Source organism: Calonectris borealis, unplaced genomic scaffold (assembly GCF_964195595.1).
Source record: "Calonectris borealis unplaced genomic scaffold, bCalBor7.hap1.2 HAP1_SCAFFOLD_96, whole genome shotgun sequence".
NCBI lineage: Eukaryota > Metazoa > Chordata > Aves > Procellariiformes > Procellariidae > Calonectris > Calonectris borealis.
Window position 1 is genome coordinate 79,796 of NW_027441487.1, and position 11,158 is coordinate 90,953.

Genomic DNA, 11,158 nt, shown 5'->3' on the forward strand with positions numbered 1-11,158 from the left:
AGCGGGGCACCGAGCAGGGGAAGGACGGGAAACAATGCAGAGAAACAGAGGGATGTGGATCAGGGCAAGAAGGCAGAGAAGGACAGAACAGCGATGGCCTCCGGGATGGAGACAGAGGAAGAGCAAAAGGGGATGGGGAGCAGGACGGAGGCCCAGGGAGAAGCACAGCCAGCTGAGCAGCGGATACGGGCAGGAAAGAGGGGGCAGGCTTCAGGACAGAGAGGAAAGATAAGGCCGGGAAGCAGGACACGGTGATAGAGAAGAGGGAAGGACAGGGAGCGGGAGAGAGGGGTGTGGAGAAAGAAAAAAATAGCAGCAGGCTATAGGACAAACAGGGAGGAATTAGAAAATACAGAGAAAGAAAAAACATAGTGATGGGCTAAAGCCACAGAGGCAGGAATTAAAAAATGGGGTCAGGGAGCCGGACAGAGAGTGCTGGGGAGACACCAAAAATAGCAGTAATGGGCAACTGCCCCGTTTCTTGAGCACTCCCCAGGAACTGCATTACCGGGAGCCTCAAGAAATGTGCTGCCTGCAAAAGCCCTGCCCTGGGCCCAATCCTGCACCCTAATATTGGTGATGACCACCTTTCAGAGTGGCCAGGACTGGGGAAAAAAAGCCCAGCTGTGGGGGAGGAAATCACCCAGCTCTTTGTTTGTTTGTTTGCTTGGTGGTTTTGCTTTTTAAAAAAATACCATTTAAGCTCTACATACAAGGAAAAAGGAACTAGGCGTACCAGGTTGGGCACATTTAAAGCCCGAACCCATTCAACAGGCGCACAAAGTATCGCTGGCTCCCGCTGCGCACACTCCACCACCTGCCTGCAGGTACAGGCATCCGCCCTGTTTCTTGAGCACTCCCCAGGAGCAGCACCAGCAGGCAGCTCAAAAAACGTGTTGCCTGCAAAATCTTGAGCATAGCTTAATTCTGGGCAATTTTTCCTCTTTTTAGGCCTGCTGTTTAAAGACTTACCTGTCGAGAGATGGCTCAGGACCACACCAGGGCTGGCACCACTGCTTTCTGGATCCCGTGGCAGCGATGGGCAAGGGGACAGGTTGTTGGATCCCAGGGGCAGGTACGTGTGCGGGGTGTCAGGGTCACCCCTGCCTGTTTTTTTCCCAGCGAAGCCCCAGCTGGTGCTGGCCCCGTGCTGCAGCCCCGGGGCCGAGGGTCAAGGAGCCGGACATTTCTCTGGGCGCTGCGCCCTGCCGAGCCCCGCCGCCGGCTGCCCTGGTCTTCCCCCCGTTGCCTCCAGCTCTGCTTTCTGCCAGCGCCGGGGACAGTGCAGAATGCCTTGCCTGCTCCCCGCTGCTGTCCTGGCCCGCGTCTGCGGTTCGTACGTGGTGTCCACATCACACAGCTGATTTGGGGGTGGCAGGTCTCTCTTGAAGCATCCTGGGAATGGGGGCAAAGCAAATGCAATCCCTCCCTTCTGATCTTTGTCCCCAGGGAGACGCAGTGGAGACGGACCGTGCGCTGGAGAGGGTCCTGCAGGGAGGTGACAGCCGATTGCAGAGCGGCGCTGAGACCCGCCTGACAGCAAAGGCGCCGCAGAGCAGCCCAGGTGAGCTGGTTCTCTTGGAGACCACCAGAGCAGCCTTCCTCCACCCCTGGTTTTGGTGAGAGGTGGATCAGCGCAGAGATGTTCCTCAGGCATCCAGGCCTGAGGAGGGTTTCCCAGTGTCCCCATGAGAGATCCTGCTCCTGGGAAGTGCCTCCCCATAGAGCAAAGGCCATATCCAGCCACCCGGCTCTGGGTATGGCTGCCCCGAGGGGTCTTGCAGGGAGGACGGGGTCATCTGCCTGGTGGCTCTGACACAGAAATGTTAAGCTGAAGCCCTGTGGTCATGGCTGGCTTGGTTCAAAGTCTCCGAGTGCCCCAGCCTTTCTCCCAGGAGTGTCTAACCTGGGCACTTTTTCAGGGTGTGACGGATGATGTGAAGATGATGATGTCCTGGTGGCTCTGTCCCACTCCCACTTCAAAGTTGTGATGTCTGAGATCTGGGGCCACCTGAAGGCCCTGGCAGAGATCTCCAGGGAGTTTGTGTTCAATGTTTTGATGTCTTAGGGCTACAGTGTGCTAGGATTATGGATGCTAGGGTTATTGGATGCCAGAGGGTAAGCGAGTTAGGATTAGAGCGTGTTACTGTTATGGACAGGGTCTGGGTTTGTTGGCCCGAGGTTCCTGGGGTTAGGTTGGTTTTGCCTTATCTTGTCTTCTGGGTGGTCTTTTTTTCGGAGAGTCCTTTTTAAGCTTGTTTGCCTTTTTAGGGTTTGGATAGGGGCCTTTGGTTTTTGTATGACGTGTCTTCTGCTTGTTTTTTTGCTGGTCTGGTGGTTTGTGTGCATTTTGTGTCTTGTAACCACCATTTGTGGTCTAATATGTCTGACCGGGCCAGGCAGTGTCACTTCTGTTGTGGTCCAGCTCATTTCCACTGAGTCAGTAATTAGGTGGTTAGGTGTGGAGGACTTGCCGTTCGTGGAGAATGACTGCCAGACGAATAACGGGCACTTCTGGGGTGTGGGAGGACTTCTGGCCCATAGGTAATGACTGCTGGAGGACTAAGTGTACTTCTGAATTTGTGTGGACTCCCAAATTCATGGTCATTTCTTCTGCCTTGAGGAAGAGCCATGAGAAGACACCAACCGCACGGAGGGACATGGCTTTTTGGTCTTTGCTTTTGAGTAAGAAACCTGCAAAGAGGCTGCTATCGTTAAGTTTAGTGATGTTTTGTAAAGTCCTGGACTGAGTATCATGTGACTTGAACATCACTGAAAAAATGGTAGAGGTTTGTCAGCCTGTTCTGGTTGCTTCGTTTTTGAACGTCTGCTCATACAGTCCTTAGCTCCTATCTCAAGGCACGACATGTGCTTCGGGCAAGGTTCATCATCCATGACAGTGGATGAGAATCTGTATTTCAAATAGACTTCTTGATCATTTTGAATTTTGGGGGGCCAAATTCTTCTCCGGTCTGATTCGTTCATCCTTGGTTTTGCCTCTTTGTGTGGCTAGCGAAGAGCTCGTAGGAGGAGCAGAAGGGTCAACACTGCCGTTTCCACATTGGTTGCTTGTGCTGGACTTATCAGGATTATGTCCAGCTGCGGTTTCTTTGCAGGAATCTCTTTTTGAGCCACTTGTCCATTTTGTGAGGGGTAGTGGTCTCAAGGGGAGACCTTTTGTTCCTCATTAGCGCCTCAGGGGTTTACCTGTCATTTTTCGTTTGTTTGTTTTCTTTTTATTTGCTGTGCATAATTTAAAAAGCTTATTGTAGCTCTTTGGATTTCTGTCATTAAAGGAAGTCTCTAGAAGTTCTGCCCAGGAGTGAGGTGTCCAGAAAGGACTCTCCTCTCAGCCTTCAGTCTAGAGAAGTGTCTGGTAGTGGTGTATGTTGAATAGTAATGTAACTCAAATGCATCTTCAATATACAAGCTTTGCCCTTGCTCCTGATATGCCTGGGGGATGATTCTAGCAGCGCATAAAGAGCATGTTCTGCTGTGCTTTACCCGTTTGAAATAATCCCTCACCAGAAATGTCTTCCTTAGTGCCTGCACAGAGCAAGAACTTCCAGTAGCAAGAGCATGCTGACCTTTGGGTGGCTTCAAAGTGACAGATAAATGTAAATAGGTTAAAAAAACAGTCCTGTGGTAGCAGTGTGTGCGTCAAAGTCCACCTGATTCTCCACGTTACTCAGCCTGTCACAACTTTATGTGGGTAAAGGTGGATGAAGTCAGTATAAGCAGGTATTGTAACTGGCCAGGCAGTTTATCTAAAGAAATGAAAAATTACCTTTGCTTGGAGTGGCATGCCTTTAGGTGTAGGGGTGCATTGCCGTTTCCTTCCTTGGTGTGAGCACAGAGAACTGAGAGGTGTTTCCATCTCTGGGAGGGAACCCATCCAACAGCCGTCGTCAGCCTCAGGGCTTGTGGTCCTTGATGGAGGCGTAAGTGCTTGGGACAGTTTTACTTGTGTGGTGTTTCTTGTTCGGCTTCCAGGTTTTCCCCTTAACGCTTGCTCTTTGCTTTATTTGCCTTTATAGTGTTTTGTGAATGTTCTCCATTCATAGCCCTGAGCACTGAACTACGTGTTCCTTTCTCTGAAACCCCATCAATAGCTTTGGAGTTTTGCTTGGGAGCAGAGAAAATGGGGACCCTTTAGAGTAGAGAAGAGAATTTAGTATGAGAAGCACTTCAATGATAAGCATCTTGTAAGGTTAAAAGTACCGGCTTTAACTTTTTTTGGTTGCTTCTGAATTGTTTAGCAATATCTACTTAAAAGATTGATTGCTTCAACAAAAGAAGAGATCACTTTGATTTCTGTGTCTGACTAAAAGAACTAACCTGAACGTACCGAAAACTGATGTGAAGAGCCATTGTTTGTCATTATGGGGTACCACATCTGACTTGTAGAGCTTTCCCTGTGCGTAGGGTGGTGTTTTGTACGTGGCATTGTCCAGTCCTCTTTTTGAACTGAACAAGTTACTCTTTCACATCTTTTTGCATAGTGTTTCACTTGACGTGCAACTTTCTGCTCTTTACATGTCAGCTAACGGCTTCCAAAAAGACAGGAGATGGCTCAGCGAGGAGATGGGGCGTTCCTGCATCCGTTTCTGGCCTCTGGTCTGTGCTGCTGGGTCCACGTCCCCCTCAGTTGCTGGATGCAAGGCAAAACGTTTATCCTCATTAAAATTACTTGTCTAATTTCAGAAACTGTCCACACAGACTTCAAAATTAAACTTTTCATAATCTGTTTGTGCACTAGTAGAGAAGCAGTGGGTTTTTTTTCAGGTCTGTGCCTGTGAAAGAGCTTTTAGGAGCTTGTGATCTGTCCCTCGACCCTCAAATGGTGCAATGAGGAGTTTGAGAAAGCCATGCATGTTTTTTGATGTTCACCAAAGCAGTTCTTATGTAGCTTCTAGCCAGAGGTTGAATATTTGCAGTCAGATTTTCCATCAGTCTTTGTACAGTGCCTAGTAACCTTTTTTTTTCCTGCATGATCTTTGTGCACGGGAGTTGTCTCTTACATGGTCATGGTCATCTCTGTAAGTAATGCTGCACACGTTTGTACAGACGCTGGACAGGCGAGAAGCTGTAATGCCATTATGGAAGGGTAGCTTGACGCTGGGATCATGCTGTAGCTCTCACAGCCAAGGAGATTTGTGTTTGTTATTGGTGTTTTAGAGGAATTTGCCAGGTTTGGTATCTAGTGTGAAACCGCAGGGATCCTCTAGTGTTTCAGTGGTTAAATGATGGTCCCTATCAAGGTGACTGCTGGAGTCTGGGAGTTTCAGTCCATGCTCACTAAATTGCCTGCAGGCAATTAGCGACCTGGGGGGGAGTAATGCAGTTCAGGCTGTGTTGGATGTGGGCCAGGGTTTAGAGCGGCTGCAGAACCTGGACGTTCAAGTCTTAGCTGTAGACCCTGAGTAAGAACAGAGGAGGGGGAAAAGGGTCTTCAGAGGCCGTAGTCATGATCAGTTTTCGTCCCAGGGGCTCTGGTGCTTTGTGGGCAGAAAACTCTCCCTGAAGCTCCTTCTCCTGAAAGGGCTGTTATGCTCTGTACCTCTTGCTTCCTTTTAGATCTTTCTTACAAAACCAATTAGTTTTTTGTTTGGGGTGTTTTTTCCCCTCTCTAGGATGTGACATGCCTCTGTTTTGGAGAAGAGCAGATCTGCTCAGAAATTTTCATACCAGCCTTGAAACTCGTTTATTAGTGTGAGGATGATAGTGAATGAAGGGGGAGGAGGGGAGAAGAGGCAAAGAAATGGAGGGAGCGAGGAAAGGCTCAGAGGATTTGCAACACCTCGTGCTGTATTAATCCATTCAGGAAGAGATTCTCCCCACTGCTCCCAGAGCATTAATGTGCCGCTCCTCCAGTGTCAGAAGAGGTGACATGCCAGTGACACAGCTGTCACTCCTTGTCCCTGACTTTGTAATTGCCTTGAAAGCCAGGGCTACGGCCTTTCTCTTAAGAATATATGTTAGAGGTACGAGTGCACAGGGGCAGCAATGTGAACAGTGGGCAGTGAGAATAGGCAACGTCTCAGTCCATGGACAGGGAACTTGTTATTCCCGTCTTTGATGGTGGGATGTCGTGGGCTTTATCATCACAAGAAGGATGTTCTTGAGAGGACGAGAAACAGGGAACTGCTCGCCTGTCTTCCTAAGATGCGGCATTAGCGAGCTACCGTTGGGTTCCCAGTCTCTGGGAAAATCTGCTTTCATACTAATTAGCTGGTACGTATTAAAATGAATTTGTCCTATCTTCATTTGCCGATGGAAAATCCAAGTGGGCTGATCCCCGCGTGGAGCTGCTCCAGGCAATGTTGTGGAAGCCTGGTGACTTCATCACCAAGGTTTTTCCTTATTTAGCTTTTTGGTTCAGACTTCCTACCTTGTTTCCTGAAATTTAAGACCCATCCCAAGCTGTGTTGCCATAGCTGTGGTCTGAAGAATACCCGGTGTTCTTGCAAGTGGTTGCCGAAATTGTTGAAGCGATGTCAAGCTTCCTCGTTCAGGGCTGTTCTGGCTGGAGTAAAAGGGGAAAAAATGACAATTCCTGTCCTGGAGTTTTCCTGGAGGAAATTTTCCAAACCCCAAACCCCAGGTTGAAAATCTTCACAGTGGAAATTCATTTGCAAATAATCTGGTGCTCCTGAAATCAAAGCACTTTGTATAACTTGCTGCCTTCTCACGCTTTCCCCTCCTGACCCCTGGCTGTGCTTTCCTCCCCGTTACCACCTGCGTGAGGGTCCCCGCAGCAATGTCCGAGGGAAACGGTGGGCGGGTTTGTGTGTTACAGGCCCTCCAGCCAGCCTGTCCCGCAGTGGTGGGTATGAGCCAAAACTATAATTTTCAGAAGGCAATGTAAGTGCTTGGGAAAAAAAAAAATCCATTTTTTCATGAAACTTGGTGTGAAATTTTCCAAGCTGTTTCAGGAAAGGAAATCATTTGAGCTGGAGCTACTGTGTCAAGTATTTCTCACTGGTGAAAATCTATTGATTTTCTCTCAACTTTAAAATTTTCCCACCAAAAATTTAAGCTTTGCAGACACTAAAATCTCTGTCAGGAAGGTCTTACCGGTTGGTACTCTGCTGCTGTGCGGTGCATATACACTCTCAGCAGAAATTAGTTTATTCTATCATTCTGCGTCTGCTAGTTGAGGATTATAATCTCTTGTCAAGAGTAATTGAGCATGTGTTTGTAAGATAAGCATAAGCGACAGTATTGGCATAAGTGACAGTATCACATTTGTGACAGCAAATAACCCTGTCCTGGCCCTCTCCATTGCTTGGAGATGGGCGTATTTGCAGGGAGATGTAATTTGAAATGGTAGAGACCCCGCTTCAGAACAGGAATGGACACCTGTTGCATGGTGGAAATGGTGGCAAGCTTTGTTTACTTCTTCATTTCTAAGCCCTGCCGTTGAGTTCCTCCTTAGGGATGGCAATTTCAGTCGTGGCAATAAATGCAGGACAAGGTTCTTGTTCTGGAGGTGCAGCAAGGTCAGTAAGGGGCCCAGCCGAGGAGTCTGTCCAGCCATCTGGGCTGTCTTCCCCCAGCTGGCGGCAGGGTCGTGGCCGTTGACAGATGTGGAGTTGTTGTCATTGAAAATAAACACCTATTCTGCTCAGATTGTGAGGAGCAGCCAGCCTGCCTCTGTTACAATCCCAGGTGTGTGGTGTATGATTGCACGGACCCTCACATATACATGCACAGAATCGTTTATTGTTACAATACAGGAGTAGATATCCTTTACCATAGCGGGGAGGTCCCGCTGTCTGCCCCAGTCATCACCCGATTCGTATCCCTTATAAACTACGAAAAACAGTCTCTCTTCCTTTTGGCAAGGATCCACACATCTGCTCTCAGATCCGCTTATTCTCAGGGTTAACCAGTCACGCGATTCTCTTGATGTTTACAGTTCCCTTACAGAGGAGACAACTAAGGCAGGCGTTCAGGTCTTATCTCAGGCGTACATGCGCGTCTGCTAGTTCTCAGCACGCAGGCCGAAGTCCTATCTTATCTGGGCCGAAACTCCCAACTCCACAGTTCTTCTCCGCACAGGTGGAGCAGGTCTTTGCAGCAGAGCAGCAGTGCTGTAGATACAGCTCCACCTCCTGCCCGGTCTGTCTGGCCGTGGTCAGGTCTGGGACAGGAGCCTCAGTTCACATTTGGGGAGTTCGGGCAGCTGGGTGCAGGCTTTCTGTCCTCGCTTCGGGCGAGACATGACATGCGGGAGGTTTCAGCAGCTCTGTTTTAATGTCTTGGTGGCTGCGCCCCCGCGAGCCAGCCCCGGTCGGGAGCAAATGTGTGCGGTCCATGCATCTGGAGTCTGCTCCCCTTGCCTGTCCTCTTGCAGCGTGGAAGAAGGTTACTTTAATAAAGTGAGAACTGAAATTCTGCGTTATCTTTAATCAATAAAAGAGAATTCTGTAATTACAGGATTTTGGGATATTTCAGATCCTCAAGATAAAAACATGGATCACCGCACTGGAGGATTTTTGCCACTGTACTGTGGATCATGCAACCTTAAGATAGCTCTTTTATGTTTTAATTTTTCCGAGTTATTTCCAAGTCTCATGGAGCTGTGGTGCAATCCTGTAACGGGTGGCTGGGTGCCATTCATGTGCTCTCTGTGCTGTTGGGCTGCAGGTCCCTCCCCGGGGCTCCTGCCCTGCCTGCCCCGTTGTGGGACGTTGCACCAGAGGCAGGTCTGTGGCTGCCGGCCCTGCAGTGGTCCTGCAGCGGGGCCGCGTCCTGCCCTCGGCTGCAGCCCTGGTCCTGTGGAGAACTGGACCCCCTGAGCGGCGGGGATGGCCATCACGTGCATCCTGCAAGTCAACAGTGTGGCCAGGGGACCAGAAACATCTGCTCCCGCAGTTTGGGCACCGCTGTGGTGGTGGGGATGCACCGAGTCAGGCTGGGGAGGGGGACCTGCCTCCCTGGAGCACCTGGCCTGCTGTGCTGCTTTTCTTGTCATTCAGCCCTGCTGAGCAGGAAGACCTAAGAGCTGGGGAGTTGATTTTTGCCTTTTTGCATCTCTGGTGGAGGAGAGGATGGGCATAACTGCGTGATGGTTCAGTTTGTACTTCTGCCTCCTGTGGAAGGGAGCGAAGGCATTGCATAGGAAAAGCAGCACAGGCTGCAGGGTACACACCATGGTGGGATTGTCTCTTTTCTCCAGAGCTTGCCAGTATGTGGCATTAGACAGAGCTTTAGTGTGGGACAGCTGAGGAGAGAGGGAAAAGGAACTTGATCCAACACTGGGATTGCTCTGACCTGCCCCAGGGCTCGGAGATGTTGATGTTGGAGGAACGTGCACCGGACACCACATGCAGGATGCAGAAACTCAGCATTTCTGACCGCTGTTCAGACTGAAAGCATAGGAAGGAAAATCTGGGTGATCACTGCCTACCTCTTTTTTCTTTATTCCCCTTGTCCTCGTCTGTCTGAAGCATTTTTTGTCACTGATTTGTTTTTCCCCCTTTCTCCTTGCCTTCTCTCGCAGGCTTTGAAGCAGCATCGTGGCAGATGAAGGAAGACTGGTGGCATCTTTTTTCCTGCACGTGTTTTCTTCTGCTTGCGACCACCGTTTTGTGCTGGCTGTTTCCCTGGCAGACGGTGTCGTACACGGGGTGCCTACTTGCTCGGGGCAGACCTTACCCTAACCCTCTCCTGTGGAGGGAACTCAGCCCTTAGTGCCACATGCCTGTTGCATGCAGCTGTTCCTTGTGAAAGGCTGTTCAGTTTCCTAGGATCCTCTACTTTTGCTCCCTGGGTATGGGCTGCAGTGTGTGCCCTTCTGGCTCTGCTCTCCTCGTGTCCGTTTAATGGGCAGTCTTACCGGAGCATGAATCAAAAGCTGGGGGCACTACAAAACTGTTTGGATTTGACCAGGTTTTGGTGGTTTCCAAAGGAGCTGTTGAATTGGTATCCTCTCTGACTTTAAACTTCAGCAGTGTCCTCACTAACTCCTGCTTGGTGCAGGTGGTGCCCAAAGGCCGAGGACCCTTGAGCTGCCCACACTGAGTGCCGCTTGCTCCAGCGCTGGGTGTCTGGGATACCCAGCGGCAGGAGTGCAGGCAGGATGCTGCTGTGACTTCTGGGATAGCATGTAGGCCATGAGTGATCGCTGACTTTTCCTCTGTTTCTCCCACCAGCTGCGACAATTCCCCAGTAGGAGGGTAAAGAAGAAAAGGGAAAAGTCCGATCCAGGTCCGAGCACCTCCTCTGCCTCTACGGGCATCTCTGCCTCGGGACAGACACGTCAGAAAGCACCAGGGGGACGTGTGCTGGCGCTCCGTGAGCAGATGCTGGTAAGCTAACGTCGTATTCCCTCTCTCCGTGCACTAGTATTTTCTACTTTTCTGTGGCAACGCCTCTGTAGCAAGTAGAGGAGCGGAGATGATTTCTGAAGTCTTCCACTGGCCTGCTTCACCTCTTCTGCTTGCATGTACCTCCTCTTTGAGGAGGCTCTGCTTTTATCATTTGGCCTGCTCTTTCTCAGATCAAAATGAGCTGTTCAATAGTGGTTTGTTTCGGACACTTCTGGTCCTCCTGGCTGGTCCTCCTTGATTTGCTTGGGACAGAGTTTAAAGAAAAAAGAGAAGAGTAAACTTGCCTCAAAAGGCTGAAAGCAGGTTTTAGTTCGAGCCGTATCTCTGGTTTCTCTCCCAGTGGATTTTAGCTTTCTAATGGAACTGAAATCCAATGAATATCGGATAAGCTTGATAGCAGTCATATTTGCCACCACACATTTGTAATAGATTGTCCCCTAAATGGTGTTTTGCTTGCTGAGCCCTGCTCCAAGAGTAAGGGTGTTTAAAAACTGCTGTGCTTTTTTTCAGCAGCTGGATACAAACCTAACCAAGAAGAAGCAGCAGCCTCTGCGGGAGAAAGACACTATGGTCAAGAGGGAGATGGTGTCCTGTTATCTGCACACATCCAGTGCCGTGAGTATTTCTGACCCTCGCTGCTGCCCCTGTGCTGGGGTCCTCGGGAGCAGGTGCTACAGGCTCCAGCACAAAAACCCCAGCCTGGCTTCTAAACAAAAAATTTGGAAGTTTTTGAGTTCCAGCTCAGCCCTTCCTTCCTGCTCTTGATTCTGGCAGGCCCTGTATATCTCTTTCAGGGGGCTTGCTGCTTCCCAGCAAAGGCA